The 23524-nt window shown below is 36.3% G+C and overlaps 1 long non-coding RNA gene across 2 annotated transcripts in view; it reads left to right on the top strand.

The window, feature by feature from the left end:
• The first annotated feature begins 305 nt into the window (after positions 1–305).
• Positions 306–23524, top strand: part of LOC123387622 — a 176178-nt gene continuing 152959 nt past the window's right edge. For both annotated transcript variants that reach the window (XR_006602062.1, XR_006602064.1), the window contains exons 1-2: positions 306–352; positions 465–525. This is a non-coding gene — a long non-coding RNA (uncharacterized LOC123387622). The remainder of the gene's footprint in view (positions 353–464; positions 526–23524) is intronic.

The raw sequence follows: 23524 nt of genomic DNA, 5'->3' as shown, positions 1-23524 counted from the left end.
AATTGCCACCCTAAAGTGTGTCTCTTTGACATGTGGATTATTTTCAGCTGATTATTTTTAAGAAACAGAAGACTAAAAAAGCTTTTTTGCCTCCCATCTAACTGCCTAAAAGAATTAAGACAGAGGACCACAAAGGGAGCTATCACCATAAATAACCATAGTATAATATTAACCAAGTATGGTAGATAGGTAACAACCTAGCAAGGCCGTTTTGATCAAAATCCTCTTTTTGTCATTGGTTCTGGATGACCCAGCAAATATTTGTTTATCAAACATCGAATCTTTTCTACCTTTGCCTTTCTACCCTTTGAAGCCTCAGATCCCTATTCTCTTTATCTTAGTCCAGAATGATGTATGTACCACATTTTTCCTGTCTTTGGAATCTCTCATGTGGATTCCTTATATGTACATGATTAAATATGATTTTCTCCTGCTAATCAGTCTCATGTCAATTTAATTTTTAGATCAGCTGAAAGCAACGTTAAAGAGAAGAGTAAAATCTTTCTTCTTCAACAATGGTGTGAGGTAAGGTCTAATTTCATGTTTTTGCTAGTGAATATTTATTTTTGATTTTTTTGAATTTTAAGCTAACAGTATATTACTAGGATAATTTGCATTTGATGGTGTATTACAGATGAGATAGCTATAGATAAGATATATAGAGATTTAAATAGATGATATACATATTATAATTGTGTAAAATATATAATTAATATATTTATGTATATATTGTATATATATTTCCTCATAATTTGATAAGTACTTTTCTCCTGTGTTCCTGAGGGTATTAACTTACAATGTTCTTTTCTTAAAATGTCTTGGGCAAGTTTTACTATAAGAATTCTTACAAATCAGAGTTCAAAATGTTCTTTTTACCTTGATTTTTAAAAGGTTTTTTATGAGTTGATATTATTTTTTCCTTATATATTTCAAAGAATTTACTAATAAAACTATCCCCCCAACTTACATTCACTCTCTCGCTCAAATAAATAATCTTAAAAAATAAGAAAATCTAGAGTAAAATTCACATGGTTATTGACATAGTTATTTATGTGTGTATCTTTTCCTCACTGTCCAGAAGCCTCTTTGAAAATAAAAGAAATGGCATAATCTAATAAAGTTTATAGAAATTATATTAGTGGTTGTCTAAGGTTGACAGGTAGGAAATGGGAGGGAATATGTAGTTACTCCTAATTTATATGGGATTTCTTTTTGGTGTGATGAAAAGATTGTCATATTAGACCATGGTGATGTTTACACATTATGTGAATGCATCCTTTAGTCACCAAGGGGAATAAGAACAAATATGTTTGTCTGAATGTAAAAATGTCACCATAACTGGGGGGAAACATTAAGTATATGTTCTATTTACTGCAAATAAGTTCTCAGAATGTTCTTGAGAATGACTTCTTCTGGTAAAAAATGACCAATTATAGTAGATGAAGAAAGTTATTTTTAGTTTCTAGAAGCAAAAGTGAAATTCTATATTTTTCCCAAGAGTTGGTAGGGGTTATTTTATTGATCAATCTAAGAAATATGATTTTAGAAGGCGTGTACTGAGATAGTAAAATCAAACAACCCAATTCAATACATCTTGCAGGACAGTTGTCTGACATGTTTCCTTATTTCATGAGTATTGGAGTTTCTGATACAGTTATTCATTCAAGTGTGCACAACTTACCAGAGAAGAATGATCTTTGTCATTCTTTCATTGCACATTAGGTGTCACAATGCATTGCATATAACAAGTAGTTGTCTACAAAAACAAAAACTGTAAAGTAACAACTTAAGTTTTTTAGAATTTGCAAGAACATTTGCAGTAGCTTTATAGAAATTATAATGAAGCTGTGTTTTAAAAATAATAATAGAAAAATTGAGTTCTGACTCCTTTTTTAGACTTGTGTTTTAATGCCTGAATTTCTGAAAGCATATGGTGATTCTCAAAGTTCTCCATGTTCTACCTACTGCTAGAAATTTCTTGCCTACTGATTTCAGCACCTCTTCAATGGTGTTAAAGCCAATTAGTGATACATCAAAGTTTTTTTTTTTTAATAGCAGAAAGTTTAAACCACTATAGAACATTTGCACATCTAGCCCTATGACAACCTATGATCTCATGATCTTTGATCTGTGCCTATGAGGCAAAATTAATAAATGTGCTTTCATTACCAACTTTGACTCTCATCAGGAAGCAATCAGAACAAAAATAAATGATCTAACCTTAACTAGAATGGCAACCTGTGTGAAAAAAGATTATAAGGCAGGTAATAATTTCCTAGCAGATATATAGATCCCCCCCCCAAGTCTTTTGAATGTGAAAAAATCTAGCAGAAGCTAATGAAATAACAACTATAGAAACAAGCTACATGTTGGCAAATGTTTGCTTTTGATCTCATTTTCAGTTCAAATATAATTGGAGATCATGCAAATATATATTAATTAATTTATACAGATCACACATCGAAATCACATTTATTTTACATGTTTGCATTTATTGTTTATATGGTTTGTATTTATTCACAGATCTATGGAGTTACTTTGATCCCAAATGTTTCAGGACTAGGAAAAAATGCTGAGTTGTAGAAGAGGATTTACTTTCTTATTTAATATTATGAAGGAAAGTTTTAAAAGGAAGAGAAAAACTTTTGGAAGCTAATACAGGCTTCATCCTATCTGGAAAGATTGTTGTTGTTGTTGTTTTAAAGATTTTATGTATTTATTTGAGAGACAGAGATAGCAAGAGAGTGTGAGCAGGAAGGAGAGGGAGAAGCAGCCTCCCCTCCAAGCAGGGAGCCCTAAGTAGACCTTGGTTTTTAGTGAGATCATGACCTGAGCCAAAGTCAAATGCTTAACCAACTGAGCCACCTGGGCAGCCAAGAAAGATTGTTTTTAATGTTACTTTGGATGTCTCCATTTCCTGTCATCTTTTCATTTCTCAGTCACCACTTAACAGATATATCTGTTGGATATAGGTCATATACATACTCTATCTCTATCACAACAGAGGATCCAGTCATTCTTACATGTTGCTCCTTGATATGCTGTATATTGGAGAAAAGTCTAGGTTAGGGTTGAATCCTAGCTTGACCATTTAATAATTGTGTTGAAGTTGTTCAATCTCTGAGTCTCAAATAACCTCCACTTAAAAGTGGGGTTATAATATGTATGTCATAGTATTTGCTACATATTGTATAATGAACAATTAATGTCACATTTTACACATAAAGTATCAATAAATGATTCAATAGTAATGCTGCTGACAGTGAAGATCCCCGAAGTTATATTTCGGCAGAAGTCAGGAGGAAAATGGTATTCTGCCATTAAATAAAGGGTATGAAATCTGGGCGCCTGGGTGGCTCAGTGGGTTAAGCCACTGCCTTCGGCTCAGGTCATGATCTCGGGGTCCTGGGATCAAGTCCTGCGTCGGGCTCTCTGCTCATCAGGGACCCTGCTTCCCTTCCATTCTCTCTGCCTGCCTCTCCGTCTACTTGTGATTTCTCTCTGTCAAATAAATAAATAAAATCTTTAAAAAAAAAGGGTATGAAATCTAAGTGTAAAGACTAGGATGGAAATAGGTAGGTATAAATTATTTTTATTTTCTTCAAAGTAAAAAGATAAAGGAGAAACTTAAGGAAATAGATAAATGGATAAATAAGGCTCAGTGAATGAAATCAGTCAAACAAAAATCAAGTGTAGATCTGTAATGTCCAAGAGAGCAGCTATTAGCCATATATTGAGCATCTGAAATATGACTGGTCCGAAAAGAAATGTGCTCTAATGGTAAAGTGACATAGGATTTTGAAGACACTTAATTTAAAAAAAAATTAAAAGGATATAAAATCTCTTCATAATACTTTGTGCACTAATAACATTGAAATTATAAAAGAGATTTAAATATTTGCATTAAATGATATGTATTATTAAAGTTATTTTACCTTAAATGTAGCTACAGGAAAATTTTAAATTACATGTGTGGTTCACACTTTATTTTCTATTGGATAGAGCTAAGTCAGAATAAGAGATTGACATAGGAATAATTCTATCCTCATGAACCAAGTGTTGAAGAAAATATTGGTGGTTGAATTCTTATTGTCATGTGGTATTTGGAGAGGTTCTCAAAGTTGGTGGTATTTGGATTGTACATAAGAAGATTAATAAATTTTCTCTAGATAGTGACAACAATAAGGAAGACCGTTGTCATCTACAAATGATCAGGAAAAACAAAATAAAACAAATGAAAAAAAAAACAAAAAACTATGACTTCATTTGGACCTGAAGTTAGACACAGAGTATAGGTACAAAAAGATTACCTTCTCAATTTCATAGCCAGAGAACATTTCAATGAAATGGGCTAACCAAGAAACATCTGATTTAACAGGTTACCTGAATAAAACCTAAATCATTAATATGTACAATAGATATTTCCTGACATTCCTTTAGTTTTAAATGCAGCCAGGTTTTAATATTGTACTGATGTTGACATGGAAAGTAGAAGAAGAAAACATATTGCAAAACATGTTTCTTTTTCCAGAGAGCTAAATAATACCACATAATTTTTAATTATTTTCACTTTTAGACATAAAATTCAAAATTCCCTTTCTCGACATTTTATTAAATATTTACATCCTTAATTTTGTTCTTTAATTTAAATTTCAAAACACAATTAAAAAGTATAAATTCTGGAGAGGAGGAGTCAAGATGGCAGACAAGTAGCAGGCTGAGACTACTTCAGCTAGCCGGAGATCAGCTAGAAAGCTTATCTAAAGATTGCAAACACCTGAAAATCCATCAGCAGATCGAAGAGAAGAAGAACAGCAATCTGGAAACAGAAAAACGACCACTTTCTGAAAGGTAGGACCGGCGGAGAAGTGAATCCAAAGCGACGGGAAGATAGACCCCGGGGGGAGGGGCCGGCTCCCGGCAAGCGTCAGAGCAACGGTGCACAAAATCAGGACTTTTAAAAGTCTGTTCTGCTGAAGGACATCGCTCCAGAGGCTAAACCGGGGCGAAGCCCACGCGGGGTCAGCGTGGCCTCAGGTCCCGCAGGGTCAAAGAGGGATTGGGGGTGTCTGAGTGTCACAGAGCTTGCGGATATTGGAACGGGAAAGCCGGCTACAGAGACAGAGCCGACAGTAAGCTCACAGCTCGGTGTTACCTTGAACCACCACAGGCTCAGTGAGCTCGGAGCGTGGCTGGAGGTCAGGCAGACGGGAGTAACTGGGCAATGTTCTCTGAGGGCGCACTGAGGATGGGGACCTAGGCTCACGGCTCCTCTGGGCCGAAGACCAGGAGGCCGCCATTTGTATTCCCGTCATCCAGAACTCTACGGAAAGCGCTCAGGGAACAAAAGCTCCTGAAAGCAAACCTGAGCAGATTACTTACCCCAGCCCCTGGTAAGGGCGGTGCAATTCCGCCTGGGTAAAGACACTTGAGAATCACTACAACAGGCCCCTCCCCCAGAAGATCAACAAGAAATCCAGCCTAGACCAAGTTCACCTACCAAGGAGTGAGGTTTCAATACCAAGGAGAGCAGCAGAATTCCAGAGGAGGAGAAAGCCAAGCACGGAACTCATGGCTTTTTCCCTGTGATTTTTTTTTGTCTTGCAGTTAATTTAATTTTTTTCTTTTTCATTTTTTGTTTTTTTTCTCGCCTTCTGGTGAAATTTTTTTTTAACTTTTACCTTTTTCTTTTTTAACGTTTTTTAACTAGTTTATCTAATATATATTTTTTTTCTTTTTTATATTTTTCTTATTTGTTTTCTTTTTTTAAATTCTTTTCTTTTTTTTTCTTTTTTCTTTTTTTTTTTCTTTCTTCCTTTTTGAACCACTTTTTATCCACTTTCTCCCCCACTCAGGATTAGGGATCTCTTCTATTTGGATAAAGCATATTTTCCTGGGGTTGTTGCCACCCTTTTAGTATTTTACTTGCTCCTTCATATACTCTTATCTGGACAAAATGACAAGACGGAAAAATTCAACGCAAAAAAAAGAACAAGAGGCAGTACCGAAGGCTAGGGACCTAATCAATACAGACAATGGTAATATGTCAGATCTAGGGTTCAGAATGACAATTCTCAAGGTTCTAGCCGGGCTCGAAAAAGGTATGGAATATATTAGAGAAACCCTCTCGAGAGATATAAAAGCCCTTTCTGGAGAAATAAAAGAACTAAAATCTAACCAAGTAAATCAAAAAAGCTATTAATGAGGTGCAATAAAAAATGGAGGCTCTCACTGCTAGGATAAATGAGGCAGAAGAAAGAATTAGTGATATAGAAGACCAAATGACAGAGAATAAAGAAGCTGAGCAAAAGAGGGACAAACAGCTACTGGACCACGAGGGGAGAATTCAAGAGATAAGTGACACCATAAGACGAAACAACATTAGAATAATTGGGATTCCAGAAGAAGAAGAAAGAGAGAGGGGGGCAGAAGGTATACTAGAGAGAATTATTGGGGAGAATTTCCCCAATATGGCAAAGGGAACGAGCATCAAAATTCAGGAGGTTCAGAGAACGCCCCTCAAAATCAATAAGAATAGGCCCACACCCCGTCACCTAATAGTAAAATTCACAAGTCTCAGTGACAAAGAGAAAATCCTGAAAGCAGCCCAGGAAAAGAAGTCTGTAACATACAATGGTAAAAATATTAGATTGGCAGCTGACTTATCCACAGAGACCTGGCAGGCCAGAAAGAGCTGGCTTGATATTTTCAGAGCACTAAACGAGAAAAACATGCAGCCAAGAATACTATATCCAGCTAGGCTATCATTGAAAATAGAAGGAGAGATTAAAAGCTTCCAGGACAAACAAAAACTGAAAGAATTTGCAAACACCAAACCAGCTCTACAGGAAATATTGAAAGGGGTCCTCTAAGCAAAGAGAGAGCCTACAGGTGGTAGATCAGAAAGGAACAGAGACCATATACAGTAACAGTCACCTTACAGGCAATACAATGGCACTAAATTCATATCTCTCAATAGTTACCCTGAATGTGAATGGGCTAAATGCCCCTGTCAAAAGACACAGGGTATCAGAATGGATAAAAAAACATAATTCACCTATATGTTGCCTCCAGGAAACTCATTTTAAGCCCGAAGACACCTCCAGATTTAAAGTGAGGGGGTGGAAAAGAATTTACCATGCTAATGGACATCAGAAGAAAGCAGGAGTGGCAATCCTTATATCAGATCAATTAGATTTTAAGCCAAAGACTATAATAAGAGATGAGGAAGGACACTATATCATACTCAAAGGGTCTGTCCAACAAGAAGATCTAACAATTTTAAATATCTATGCCCCCAACGTGGGAGCAGCCAACCATATAAACCAATTAATAACAAAATCAAAGAAACACATCAACAATAATACAATAATAGTAGGGGACTTTAACACTCCCCTCACTGAAATGGACAGATCATCCAAGCAAAAGATCAGCAAAGAAATAAAGGCCTTAAACGACACACTGGACCAGATGGACATCACAGATATATTCAGAACATTTCATCCCAAAGCAACAGTATACACATTCTTCTCTAGTGTACATGGAACATTCTCCAGAATAGATCACATCCTCAGTCCTAAATCAGGACTCAACCAGTATCAAAAGATTGGGATCATTCCCTGCATATTTTCAGACCACAATGCTCTAAAGCTAGAACTCAACCACAAAAGGAAGTTTGAAAAGAACCCAAATACATGGAGACTAAACAGCATCCTTTTAAAGAATGAATGGGTCAAATGGGAAATTAAAGAAGAATTGAAAAAAATCATGGAAACAAATAATAATGAAAATACAATGGTTCAAAATCTGTGGGACACAACAAAGGCAGTCCTGAGAGGAAAATATATAGCGGTACAAGCCTTTCTCAAGAAACAAGAAAGTTCTCAGGTACACAACCTAACCCTACACCTAAAGGAGCTAGAGAAAGAACAAGAAAGAAACCTTAAGCCCAGCAGGAGAAGAGAAATCATAAAGATCAGAGCAGAAATCAATGAAATAGAAACCAAAAGAACAAGAGGACAAATCAACAAAACTGGGAGCTGGTTCTTTGAAAGAATTAATAAAATTGATAAACGCCTGGCCCGACTTATCAAAAAGAAAAGAGAAAGGATCCAAATAAATAAAATCATGAACGAAAGAGGAGAGATCACAACTAAGACCAAAGAAATACAAACTATTATAAGAACATACTATGAGCAACTCTACGCCAATAAATTTGACAATCTGGAAGAAATGGATGCATTCCTAGAAACATATAAACTACCACAACTGAACCAGGAAGAAAGAGAAGGCCTGAACAGATCCATAACCAGTAAGGAGATTGAAACAGTCATTAAAAATCTCCAAACAAACAAAAGCCCAGGGCCAGACGGCTTCCCGGAGGAATTCAACCACACATTTAAAGAAGAACTAATTCCTATTCTCCTGAAACTGTTCCAAAAAATAGAAATGGAAGGGAAACTTCCAAACTCATTTTATGAGGCCAGCATCAACTTGATCCCAAAACCAGACAAGGATCCCATCAAAAAAGAGAGCTATAGACCAATAACCTTGATGAACACAGATGCGAAAATACTCAACAAAATACTAGTCAATAGGATTCAACAGTACATTAAAAGGATTATTCACCACGACCAAGTGGGATTTATTCCAGGGCTGCAAGGTTGGTTCAACATCCGCAAATCAGTCAATGTGATACAACACATCAATAAAAGAAAGAACAAGAACCATATGATACTCTCAATAGATGCTGAAAAAGCATTTGACAAAGTACAGCATCCTTTCCTGATCAAAACTCTTCAAAGTGTAGGGATAGAGGGTACATACCTCAATATCATCAAAGCCATCTATGAAAAACCCACCGCAAATATCATTCTCAATGGAGAAAAACTGAAAACTTTTCCGCTAAGGTCAGGAACACGGCAGGGATGTCCATTATCACCACTGCTATTCAACATAGTACTAGTGGTCCTAGCCTCAGCAATCAGACAACAAAAGGAAATTAAAGGCATCCAAATTGGCAAAGAAGAAGTCAAATTATCACTCTTCGCAGATGATATGATACTATATGTGGAAAACCCAAAAGACTCCACTCCAAAACTGCTAGAACTTATACAGGAATTCAGTAAAGTGTCAGGATATAAAATCAATGCACAGAAATCAGTTGCATTTCTCTACACCAACAGTAAGACAGAAGAAAGAGAAATTAAGGAGTCAATCCCATTTACAATTACACCCAAAACCATAAGATACCTAGGAATAAACCTAACCCAAGAGACACAGAATCTATACTCAGAAAACTATAAAGTCCTCAAGAAAGAAATTGAGGAAGACACAGAGAAATGGAAAAATGTTCCATGTTCCTCGATTGGAAGAATAAATATTGTGAAAATGTCTATGCTACCTAAAGCAATCTACAAATTTAATGCAATTCCTATCAAATACCATCCATCTTTTTCAAAGAAATGGAACAAATAATTCTAAAATTTATATGGAACCAGAAAAGACCTCGAATAGCCAAGGGATATTGAAAAAGAAAGCCAACGTTGGTGGCATCACAATTCCAGACTTCAAGCTCTATTACAAAGCTGTCATCATCAAGACAGCATGTTACTGGCACAAAAACAGACCCATAGATCAATGGAACAGAATAGAGAGCCCAGAAATAGACCCTCAACTCTAAGGTCAACTAATCTTCGACAAAGCAGGAAAGAATGTCCAATGGAAAAAAGACAGCCTCTTCAATAAATGGTGCTGGGAAAATTGGACAGCCACATGCAGAAAAATGAAATTGGACCATTTCCTTACACCACACACGAAAATAGACTCAAAATGGATGAATGTGCGAAAGGAATCCATCAAAATCCTTGAGGAGAACACAGGCAGCAACCTCTTTGACTTCAGCCGCAGCAACATCTTCCTAGGAACAACGCCAAAGGCAAGGGAAGCAAGGGCAAAAATGAACTATTGGGATTTCATCAAGATCAAAAGTTTTTGCACAGCAAAGGAAACAGTTAACAAAATCAAGAGACAATTGACAGAATGGGAGAAGATATTTGCAAACGACATATCAGATAAAGGACTAGTGTCCAGAATCTTTAAAGAACTTAGCAAACTCAACACCCAAAGAACAAATAATCCAATCAAGAAATGGGCAGAGGACATGAACAGACATTTCTGTAAAGAAGACATCCAGATGGCCAACAGACACATGAAAAAGTGCTCCATATCACTGGGCATCAGGGAAATACAAATCAAAACCACAATGAGATATCACCTCACACCAGTCAGAATGGCTAAAATCAACAAGTCAGGAAATGACAGATGCTGGCGAGGATGCGGAGAAAGGGGAACCCTCCTACACTGTTGGTGGGAATGCAAGCTGGTGCAGCCACTCTGGAAAACAGCATGGAGGTTCCTCAAAATGTTGAAAATAGAACTGCCCTATGACCCAGCAATTGCACTACTGGATATTTACCCTAAAGATACAAACGTAGCGATCCAAAGGGGCACGTGCACCCGAATGTTTATAGCAGCAATGTCCACAATAGCCAAACTATGGAAAGAACCCAGATGTCCATCAACAGATGAATGGATCAAGAAGAAGTGGTATATATACACAATGGAATACTATGCAGCCATCAAAAGAAATGAAATCTTGCCATTTGCGACAACATGGATGGAACTAGAGCGTATCATGCTTAGTGAAATAAGTCAAGCAGAGAAAGACAACTATCATATGATCTCCCTGATATGAGGAAGTGGTGATGCAACATGGGGGCTTAAGTGGGTAGGAGAAGAATCAATGAAACAAGATGGGATTGGGAGGGGGACGAACCATAAGTAACTCTTAATCTCACAAAACAAACTGAGGGTTGCTGGGGGGAGGGGGTTTGGGAGAAGGGGGTGGGATTATGGACATTGGGGAGGGTATGTGCTTTGGTGAGTGCTGTGAAGTGTGTAAACCTGGTGATTCACAGACCTGTACCCCTGGGGATAAAAATATATGTTTATAAAAAATAAAAAATTTAAAAAAACGTATAAATTCTGAAAAGTTCAATTTAGGTTTTCATTTTATATACAATATGTTTTCATATGTTCTCAATTCGGTATTTATGACCTCTGTATTTCATATCATACTAACATCCTTCTTAAGTGTCAACCCCACTGATTGTAAAAATTAATGATGGCAAGATTCAATATGATGTCTAAATAATTTCAAAACCAGCATTGTTTTGAAATTGTGATAATGTTGCTAAACCGCATTATTGATTTGCAGGCAATTATTAGAAATATCAATCATTAGATATAGGCAAGTTTGAATTTAGAATATGAACATGATCCAGCGACATTAATGTATTAAGGATGAAGATGTAAACTATTTAACATCAAAGATATGAATGGTGAGATCATTCTGTACAAGCTTGGCCAGCATACCAACCACTTTATATAGTTGTCCTCCACTTTGGAAAGTGATATTGATGAACATTTTCTTAATTAAATAACTATCCTCACCTTTACTGATATTTTTGGCTGGAATAATAATTTATGCAACTTTTTAGGCACAAGTTTTCTGCTAAGATTATATAAACCATTTTATTTAAACATATTAAACATACAGCTTTTTCTTCCTTCCTTCTACTCTTAATTTATCTTTCTTTACTTTTATTTTATTTTTTCTTTTATACTTCCATTGCTTAGATTGACATGGTGTTTTTTATAACACAGAGGAATCAGAGATTGCAATATATAATTACTATATATCATCATAATATAACCATCTGGATGTTGTGTTGTTACGTGAACCTTGGTTCAAACTGCATTTTTAAAAAATTTTAGAAAATAAATCTATTTGAGGGGTGCCTAGGTGGCTCAGTTGATTAAGCCTCTGACTCTTCATTTCCACTAAGGTCCTGATCTCAGGGTTGTGAGATTGAGCCCCACATCAGGCTCCATGCCCAGCACATATATTCTCTCTCTCCCTCTCCCTCTGCTCCTCCTCTCCTTCTCTTTCTCTCTCTCTCTTTAAAAAGAAAAGAAAAGAAAAGAAATCTATATGATAGGGAAGCATGATACTGAATGAAAGCATGAATTCTATTTTTACAGCGAAATTTAGGAAAGGGTATGTTTTCATAGGGACACACCTAACTATAAAATTGTATCAGCAAGTGAGTAGTCAAAAGAAACACACTTAAGATTATGTGTTTAAACATGCTTATCATATATATACATATATAGAGAGAACAAACTGGTGGTTTTAAGAGAGGAGGTAGAGTGGGTGAGTGAAATAAAGGGGATTAAGAGTAGACTTACCTGGGGGCGCCTGGGTGGCTCAGTGTGTTAAGCCGCTGCCTTCGGCTCAGGTCATGATCTCAGGGTCCTGGGATTGAGTCCCACATCGGGCTCTCTGCTCAGCAGGGAGCCTGCTTCCTCCTCTCTCTCTGCCTGCCTCTCTGCCTACTTGTGATCTCTCTCTGTCAAATAAATAAATAAAGTCTTAAAAAAAAAAAAAAGAGTAGACTTACCTGGAGGAACACTGAGAAATGTATAGAATTGTGCATTCTATATATGTATGTAAGTATGTAGAATGTATATTACCATTATATTGTATACCTGAGACTAACATAACACTGTATGTTAATTATAATTGAATAAAACTTTAATAGTAACAAAAGAAAGTAAATTTAAAAAAGAAATGTAGAAAATATGCTTATCAAAAATATTTAGTATTCCTGAAGTCATAATAAACTCCATAATTTAGTAATACTAAATATGAAATAGACCTGCAAGCACTAAATGTAATTAGCATCCATCATGACGTTCATTCCAGATATGTCTTTTGACATAAAGGGAAAAGTAAATTACGGAAATTATGGGACTGAGATGTAAAATTGTAGTAGTAATCAAGTAAAAAAGAATTGTTCAATGCTTGAATTTGAGTGGTAATTAATTGAATGGTTTTATTGCCAAATTATTTCATATTTGATCAAAATAAAAATGTTATTTGGACCCTAAAATAATCACTATAGTACTGAATTTGATAGGATGCCTAGGATAAGAAACCAACAGCACTGGAGTTAAGTAGGACATAGGTTTGTAAAAGGTCCTGACTTAAATACAAACTATTCCAAGAAATTTGAAAGTGGAAAATACAGTTGGAAAGAGAAGGAACTGAAAAGTATCCATTTATTAAAATTTGTTTTTAAAGAGCATTAGTACCTACTCTATGTGGAATACTGGGCTAGGAACTTTATAAATGCAAATAAAATGTCCACCAGTAATTGCCCTCCAAGGAGTCCCACAATAATGGATGAAGCAGACATATTTATGAACCATTCGGTTACAAGGTTTAATGAAGTACTATACTGTAACAAAGATGTGTAAGCTATTATGGCATGTATATAGTAAGTGTGAATTAATTTAACCAGATAACACTGCAAAGTTTCCTTTTTTTCTTTTTTAAAGATTTATTATTTTATTTATTTGACAGACAGAGATCTCAAGTAGGCAGAGAGGCAGGAAGAAAGGAGGAAGCAGGCTCTCCGCGGAGCAAAGAGCTCGATGCGAGGCTCGATCCCAGGACCTGGGATCATGACCTGAGCCGAAGGCAGAGGCTTTAACCCACTGAGCCACCCAGGTGCTCCAACACTACAAAGTTTCTTAGAGAAAATAAGATATAAGCTATATCTTGAAGAAAGGAAGTCATGGTACATGGTGTGTGCAAGCAATTCTGACATTTCCACTCATCTGCTCAGGTAGACACTTTCCTTCTCTCTGCCACACAGCAGAGATATACTGGGAAGCCTACCAGACTCAGCCAGAGATCAGTGCATAAGAAATTCTCTCCTGCTAATACAACATATCCCACCTGACACCTAGTGATAACTTACGAAAGTCTTCCACTTCCATATGCGGCACGAGTGGCGGTCTAGCAGGTGCTCACTCACTCAGAATCAGAAAAATGAAGCAGAATGAAATATTGTAAGGACTCAGAAAACTAAATTGTCATTAGACTACAATCCATAAAAGTAGACCAGAAGAAATGTTCAGGATATAATAAAAAATCACTGGTCATGTAAGAGCCAAGAAAATTGTACCTTAAGTGACAAAAGACAAACCACATCAATACAGAGATGAATCTGATGTGGGAATAATTGTACAAAGATTTTAAAGCAGCCAATGTAAAATTGCTTTGAGAATAATTACAAATTCATTTTAAACAAATGAAAAAATAGAACATCTTAGAAAAGAAATAAAAGTTATAAAGGAACTAACTGGAAATTATAGAACTGCAAAATACAATAACTGAAATTTTAAAAAGAAAGAGAAAGTAGAGAGAGGGATAGAGAAGAAAAAAAGGAAAGACAGAAAGGAAGGATGGGAAGATACAGACCAATATTTTCACAAACTTAGACATAGGAATTTTCAACAAATTTGGTACATTGACTCCAACAAGTATATAAAAGAAATTGTACACCATAACTAAATTGGATTTACTACAGGTATATGAGGCTGAATCAATCTCCAAAAAACTAGTATAATCCTCCATATTAACAGCCTAGTTGAAAAAAAAAATCAATTGATGCAAAAAAAGCATTTGGAAAAATTCAGTACCCTTTTATTATAAAATCTCTCCAGAAAAATAGGAATAGGTAACTACCTCTATAGACAGAATCTATAAAACAAAAGCAAAACCAAAAAAAGCCCTAACAGCTAATGTTGTAAGTAATAGTGTTTCTAGGAATTTATCCATTTCTTACAGATTGCCCAATTTGTTGGCATATTTTTTCATTATATTCTCTTATAAAAGTTTGTACTTCTATAGAATTTGTGATCTCTCCTCTCTCACTCATGATCTTATTTATTTCAATCCTTTTTCTTTTCTTTTTGATAAGTTTGACTAGGGATTTATCAATTTATTAATTTATTTTTTATGTATTTATTTATTTATTTCAGACATAAAGAGAGTTTGTGCATGAGTAGGGGGGAGAGGTAGAAGGAGGAAGAGCCTCCCTGCTGACAAAGGAGCCTGATGCAGATATTGATCTCAGAACCCAGAGATTATGACCTGAGCTGAAGGCAGATGCTTAACCAACTGAGCCACCCAGGCTTGCCTTATTAATTCTTTCAAGGAACCAGATCCTAGTTTCTTTAATCTGTTCTACTGGATTTTTTTTGTTTGTTTCTGTATCATTTATTTCTGCTCTAATCTTTATTAATTCCCTTTCTCTCCTGAAGTTAGGCTTCTTTTGCTGTTCCTTTACTAGCTCTTTTAGGTGAAAGGTTAGGTTGTGTGTTTGAGATTTTTCTTGCTTTTTGAGGCCTATATTGCTATACTTCCCTCTTATGATCACCATTTGGACCATTGTGTTTTCATTTTCATTTGCTTCCATTTATTTTCTTTTATTTCTTCTTTAATTTCCTGGTTAGCCCATTCATTATTTAGTAGGATGTACCTTAATGTCCATGTATTAGAGGTCTTTCCAAATTTTTTCTTGTGGTTGACTTCAAATTTCATGGCATTGTGGTCTGAAAATATGCATAGCATGATCTTAATCTTTTTATACTGGTAGAAGGTTGATTTCTGACCCAGTGTGTGATCTGTTCTGGAAACTGTTCCATGTGCCCTTGAAAAAATGTGTTTTCTGCTGCCCTAGGACGAAATGTTCTAAATGTGTCTTTTAAGTCCATCTGGTGCAATGTGTCACTTTGATCTTCTACTTAGATGATTTGTCCATTGTTGTAGATGGGGTGTTTAAGTTTCCCACTATTACTGTATTATTATTAAAGAGTTTCTTTATGTTTGTTATTAATTGATTTTATGTTTGGTTTCTCCCAAATTGGGGGGATAATTATTTACATTTGTCCCATCTTGTTGGATAGATACCTTTATTATGATAGAGTGCCCTTCTTCATCTCTTATTAAAGTCCTTGGTTTAAAATCTAGTTTGATATAAGTATAGCTACTCTAGCTTTCTTTTTGACATTCATTAGCATAAATGTTCTCCATCCCTTCACTTTCAATTTGCAGTTATGTTTAGGTCTAAAATGAATCTCTTGTAGGGAGCACATAGATGGATCTTGTTTTTTTTATCCATTCTGAGACTCTATGTCTTTTGATTGGAGAATTTAGTCTTTTACATTTAGAGTGATTGTTTATAGATAAGAATTTCATGCTGTTGTATTACCTGTTAAGTCATTGTTTCTGGAGATTTCCTCTTTTCTTTCTAGTCTTTGTCCCTTTTGGTCTGTGTTTCCCATTCAAAGTGTCCCCTTTAATATTTCTTGCAGGGTTGGATTAGTGGTCACAAACTCATTCAGTTTTTGCTTGTCTTGAAAGTTCTTTGTCATTCTGAATGACAGTCTTGTTTGCTGGATAAAGTATCCTTGGCTTCATATTTTCCCCATTCTGCCCATTGAATATATCATGCCACCTTCTTCTGGCCTGCCAAGTTTTTGTGACAAGGTCCGCTGCTTCTCTCATTTGTCTTTCCTTGTAAGTTAGGAGTTTCTTTTCCCTTGCTGCTTTTGGTGGTTTTGTTTGTTTGTTTGTTCGTTTCTGTATTTTTTAAATTCTACAATGATATGTCTCGGTATTGGCCTCCTTTTTTTTTTTTTTTTTTTTAAATTTTGATCAGGGTTCTCTGCCTCCTGTATTTGGATGTCTGTTTTCTTCCCCAGATTAAGGAAGTTTTCAGCTATACTTTTCTCAGATAAACATTTTGTGCCTTTTTGTCCTCTCTCCTCTGGGACTTGTATGATATGAATGTTGTTATGCTTCATGGAGTTGCTCAGTTCCCTAAGTCTACATTCATGATTCGATATTTTTCTTTCTCTCTTCTTTTCAGCTTCATTATTTTCCATTATTTTATATTTTATGTTCTATATCACTTATTTATTCCTCTGCTTCTTCTAGCCTTGTGGTCATTACATCCAACTGGTTTTGCACCTCAGTTACAGCATTTTTTTTATTACATCCTGACTAGTGTTTCAGTCTTTTATCCTGCAGTCAGGGACTCCCTGATATCCTCTATGCTTTTCTCAAACTCAGCTAGTATCCTTTTGACTGTTGCTTTAAATTCTGGATCAAGCATATAACTTATATCTATTTCAATTAGATCCCTGCCTGTGACCTTTTCTTGTTCTTTCTTTTGGGGTGAATTCCTCTGTCTTGGTATTTGTCTAGGTCTCTGTATACTTCTTGGTGTTAGGAAAGCCCTGTTGTTTCCTGCTCCTGAGAATAATGGATTTGTTATGAAGAGGTCAGATACTGTCCACAGCCTGGTGCTTCAGGAAGTGTTTCTGGTATATGCTACATGTACTTGGCTCCTGTATTTAGGTTTCTCTTTCCCTCAGGTCAGTCCTCTGCAGAGTTTCTCCTTACCTACAGTGGTGAGTGTTTGACCTTGTCCAGTGTGTGGCAAGTTTTATCCAGGTGTTCTCTGGTCTGCTTATTAACATAGACTTGATCTGATTTCCACTAGAGGTGAGGCCTTGTAGCACTCTATGGTTGTAGACTTGGTGCTTGCAAGGGGGTTTGTGCTGGCCTTCTGGGGAGTGGCCCATTGTTACTCTGGCACTCATGCACACTTGCCCTAGTAAAGAAGCACCTGCAGAGTGCAGGGCAGTGGGTCTTGGTGTAAATGGCTCAAGCCTCCACTTAAGTGCTACTCACTTAAGTCCATCCATGCTGATGGGAGAAAAATAACACCAGCCTGCTCCCTCATACCCAGAGAGGGGATTTTGCACCTGCTGAAGTTCAGGAAGCCTTCACCAAAGAGCAGACAATCTATCTTCATGTATCCCAGTCTTCTCTCTGTTTCCTGGCTTCACACTGTCTGTGTCCAGGCCATCTGTCTGCCCAGGAGTGGCAGTGCTCCTGTGCTCCTGTGTTTTATCCCAGACATTGAATTTCAAAATTCAAAATTTTAGGGACTTAGCATGGCATGGCCCAGCATGGCATGGAGCCATGCTGATCCTCTGGGGTAGGGTTTCCCTATGCTGGGGCTGGTGCTAATTTTCTAAGAAGGTCAGTTACACAAATGTACAGGAGCTTGTAGTTTAGAGCAAAGTATAACAAAAAACCAGCATCCAGGTTAGCTGCCATCAGCAGGTATCTCTGCACCTATGGTAATAAATGGGGCAGTGCAGTTGTACCCACTGGTTCTTTTGTCCTGTGAGAGGCAATGCTACCTCTCCCAGATGAACTCCAAGGAGGAACTGTCTGTTCCAGTGCAATGCAGGGAATCGTTGGACCATATGTTGAATCGTGGCCCTGCCCTCTCTCTCCACAGGAGCACTGCTGCACCCACCAGGCTTCACACCAACCATGTCATGGACCTCTAAGACTTCAGTTTTGGGGTTCTGCTAGTTGTAAAAACTCACAATAATCAACCCCACTCATTTTCTCAGTCAGTGGTTTCAGAAAAGTGCCACTGTACACTTGTCTCTCTCTCTCTCTTTGTCTCTCTCTCCCCTATGTGATCGGAGTTTCCTCTCCTCTGCAGCATCCATAATTCTTTTCTCTTCCAAATCATGTCTCTTACCTCCTGCCTTCCACAATGTGGCCTCTTTTCTCTCTGTAGTTGTGCATTTGTTCTTTTAGTCCTCAGATCAATTTCTGAGGTGTTCAGAATGATTTGATATTTATCTAGAGAGTAGGCAAGCATAGGACTCCCCTACTACTCTGCCATTTTAACTTCACACCATATAGACTTCTAAGTGTGCCTGAGCACTCCAACTCAGGTTATTTCAGTTCCAAAACTCATTTTCTCTTTAAGAACTTATGAAGGAAATCAAGAATACACTTAGAAAAGGCATGAAGGGAATGGGTATTCTGCTTTTCCTGAACAATCTACCTAACTAACATTATTCTGTCATTCATAATGACAAGAAAGTACACAAATGATCTTTGATCTATGAATTAGTGTTATTTATTTATTTTTAAAGATTTTATTTATTTATTTGACAGAGAGAATCACAAGTAGGTAGAGAAGAAGGCAGAGAGAGAGGGTGAAGCAGGCTCCCAGCTGAGCAGAGAGCCCGATGTAGGGCATGATCCCAGGACCCTGAGACCATGACCTGAGCTGAAGGCAAAGGCTTAACCCACTGAGCCACCCAGGTGCCCCAAGTTAGTGTTATTTATTGATTATAGAGAATGTACTATAGAATATACATAGAGGGAAAAAAATCAGTTCATGCATTTATTTCACTTAGTTGGATTACATTCTAAATATTTTAAATAAAAGTGTGTGGGGGAAGTACAAAAGGATTAGAAAAAAAGAGAAAAATAGCAGCTCAGAGGAACAGGGAGACAGTATAGATTTAGACAATTGGAAAAGGCTTCCCAGGGTGGCTGTTAAACCATGAGTTTTGAATGCATAGCGTTAGTGTATTCTAAATGAGTGGAGAGGGATAATGTGATCAAAGTTTGGAGGCAATGGACAAGGAGGCTATGGGCAACAATCAAGGGCTTCCCTGGAATTAGTTCATGTGACCTTGAACAGGTCATTTCAGATCTTCAGTTATCTGTAAAATAAATATAGTAGGTTGCATAATTTTAATTTCTCTGAAAATGTTAATGATAAGAGCACTTACTATGTAGAAAAGCACTGTATTAATAATTTTACATGGATTATCTCATCTAGCCCTCACAATGACCTTAGATCCTGCTCCTCAAAGTCTGGCAATAATCAGCAGCTTTGACAAGCATCATCTGGAGATTTAAAAAATGCAGAATATAGATTCTATATTAAACACAATTAATGAGTGACAGAATCTTAACAAGATTCTTAGAAGATTCATTTGTGAAGCATATTTTGAAAATCCTTGATGTAGATGTGTGAGTATTGCCATTTCATAGAAACTGAATCAAAGAGCTAAAGTAATTTGTTCAAGATCAGTTAACTACAAAAAAAAAAATCAGCTAATATGTGATAGTGACAAGTTTTAACCACGGGAATCTGCTTAGAAACTGCTATTAGCCACTGTTCTGATATGCTTAATTTCCGGGGTTCTACAGGCAATACGAAGGACATTACCTTAGGAAAGAAAGCACAGCTGGATAGAGATAAGATTGCTTTGCAGCATAAGTATTTAGTCTTAGGGTAATCGATGTTTCCTAATTATCAAAACTGGAGACAATAGTGGAAATCAACTATTCAACTAAGATGTAATTAAAATACTATAAGTAGTGACATTAAAAGAATACCATTATAAATAATAATATATGTTAAGAAATGTCAAGAATCCTTTGAGTGATTTTTCCAGTATATGTGACAAGAATATTAAAATTTGTAACTTCATTCTGAAAGGACAATTTAATAAATGCACAAAGATATTTATTTCCTAGATTTAAAATGCATCAAAATACTTAAAATGCTATGAAATAAGAATATATGGATTTTCATATTTGACACTACATTATCTATTTCAACTGTTATTTAATATCATGGCTCCATTTCTGTTGCTAGAGTCTAGTTTTAACTGGTGATTCAAAAAATCAACCAGTTGTTCAATCAGTGTGTTAGGACATCTTTTGTTTATCAATCAAATTAGTTGTTTAGATCAGGCTATTAGCTTATTCAACACAAAGTCATCATCCGAAGGGCAATGGTTTCTTCATTGTCTTTTATACCTCTTGGCAATGTGATTAGACTCCTTAGAAGAACTTCCAGGTGAGAATGACTGTCATGAAAATACTTGGTTCTCTTTTTATAACAACACACCAGTCCTGAATTAGCCTTTTAAAATGCTTAATAATTTGGGATTCTTATTTTGGAGGTGCACAGAAAATTTAGTTGCTTAGCAACAGGATTAGTATACTTCTAGCAAGTTCATTAACCTTATAGAATGTCATAAAGCAAATTGCAGCTGCATTTTACATATGTCCCTTGTCCTTAAAAAGTAGTCATTCATTCCTGTATTATCTCTATTTCATGTTTCTGATAAGGGTACAGATTTAGATATTAACGCCTAGTTACAATAAGTCTTTTTTTGGACAAAATATATATTCTCTTTTCAAATTTAGTAGTTCCTGAATTTCTGAATAATCAAATGCCGTTCACAGACTTGTTTTTGTTAGAGAAACAGCATTCATTTCTTTCTTTGAGTTCTTCAGCAGTGACTGTCAACCCAGACTTGAAATGTTGTTAAAATAGCTATGCTTGTTCCTCAACCTTAGGTCGTAGGATATATATAAGGATTCTGGAGTTGGGCCAGACATGTGTATTTTTCAAAGCTCTTCAGGTGATACTAACATGTATACAGAGCTGAGGATTGTATGTAACACATGTAAGTATGAACCTCAAATAGAGATCTATTGCAAAAACTGAGGTAGAGAAGCATGAAGAAGACCAGAGAAGCTGAGAATGTAGGATACTTTCCTTTTGTTATAATCTTTCTTCCTTCTCATGTACTCATTTTGTACATGAGTACAAAACTCATGTACTTCCTTCTCATGTACTGTGCCTCATATTTTTCAGTGTTTTGCTGTTTAGTGCATGGCATGCAAGGCTCAGATGTGTTTATTCTGTGTTAAATTGTTTCCCTTTCTTTTGTGCTCAATACCAAAAATTTGTTTCATGTGATACAATTATCTTTAGAGCTAATTAAATTAATTGCATTGACCCAATCAATTAATATTCTAAGTTTATGCTTTTTTAGCCAAACAGGTAAAGTTTTAGAAAAAGTGGTAATTATAAAATTGACTAAAATAAACTTATCATTTTTATTTATAAAAAGTTAGTAATTTTCATATCAGTATTTTAATATTCAGATCAATTGATATATTAATTTGTAGTATCTGTATTTTAAAAGGTTCAGCTTTACTTAGTTTTGAACCAGTCATACTTGAAAATTTTATGTTCTTGATCTTTCTTACATTTAAGTGTTTATGAATCAGATGTGCTTGGAATATATTGGATTATAATAAGGGCTCATGTGTTTTGTGGAATTTTATTCATGGAGGTTTTCCATCATTCAGGGGCAATGGAAAGCACCACTTTCTAACACCTGCACAAATGATTTTAGTTAGATTCCTTTCTTTTGGAGCTGGATGCATTTTTACCATATTGTTTTTGTGGTTCTTTTCTTTTCCTCTGTTAGGAATTCATGGTCTCTGGTTCTTACCTTTTTTAATAAGAACTGCTTCTTTGTTTTGTATCAGATATCAGGCTTTATTGAATTTAGATGATTTTCTAGGCACTCTTTCTGCTACTGATACCACATTTAGAGGGGATATTTAAAAAAAAAAAAATGGCTGTGGGGGCCCTGGGTGGCTCAGTGTGTTGAAGCCTCTGCCTTCAGCTCGGATCTGGTCATGATCCCAGGGTCCTGGGATCGAGCCCCGCATCGGGCTCTCTGCTCAGCAGGGAGCCTGCCTCCCTCCCTCCCTCTCTCTGCCTGCCTCTCTGCCTACCTGTGATCGCTCTCTGTCAAATAAATAAATAAAATCTTTAAAAAAGAAAAAAAATGGCTGTGGACCCAGAATTCTTCCTTGCTAGCTGGATCTGGAGTTTCCAGGCTCTGGAAAAATATTTAACAGGCCGTGTCCATTCTGTAGTCAAGTGTTTTTTGTTTGTTTGTTTCTTTCTTTAAGATTTTCTTTCATCTTTCTTCTTCTTCTTCTTTTTTTTTTTTAATTTACTTGAGAGAGAGAGAGTCAGACAGAGAGCATGAGAGGGGCCAAGGTCAGAGGAAGAAGCAGACTCCCCACTGAGCAGGGAGCCTGATGTGGGGACTTGATCTCAGGACCCCATGATCATGACCTGAGCTGAAGGCAGTCGCAAAACCAACGGAGCCATCCAGGCACCTCTGTAAGCTGCAGTTTTACTCAACTTACCTATTTCCTTGTTAGCAACCTTGCATTGGTCAATTGTTGTTTCTGTGCAGTTGTCATTTGCCCTGAAAATATGTGGAACTCATTTTGCTATGACTTAATACCACTTTCCAGTCCTTGGAAGATATTTCCTATTACTTGTACAGTTTTTGTTTGCAACAAGTCAATGCAAACAAGTTATGTACATTAAGAAAAATGTATAGTCATTTTTCATTCCCCATACAAACTTCTTGAGTGCCTATTAAATTCAAAGCATAGTACTAGGTTCTATGACTATAGCCAAGAAATATGAAATATAATTGAAAGTGTTAGATACTTTATTGTCCTGTCTACGGCCATACCACCCTGAACGCACCCGATCTTGTCTGATCTCGGAAGCTAAGCAGGGTCGGGCCTGGTTAGTACTTGGATGGGAGATACTTTATTGTCCTGATGTTATAGCAGCTAACCATAGAGGCTGATCACCTCCCTTTTGCTGCTCCTCTCCCATTAAATTCTAGAATATATTCATAGAAAATCAGTGTCATTTTAATTATAGGGTATTTACTCTTGCTTCTGGAATTGCTCTGATAGAGCAAAAGTATAGAGAAAAAGTACAAAGATAAGTATCACATTTGGACACAAATGTGCTTAATCTGTGCCTTAAAAAATCAGAATATAACTATGTTGGCATTTTAAAAAATGCAA

The sequence above is a fragment of the Mustela putorius genome, unplaced genomic scaffold, assembly GCF_011764305.1.
Source record: "Mustela putorius furo isolate JIRA1106 unplaced genomic scaffold, ASM1176430v1.1 tig00003858_pilon_pilon_pilon, whole genome shotgun sequence".
Lineage (NCBI taxonomy): Eukaryota > Metazoa > Chordata > Mammalia > Carnivora > Mustelidae > Mustela > Mustela putorius.
Note: the sequence above shows the minus strand (reverse complement) of the source record. Positions and strands in the feature narration are given on the sequence as shown.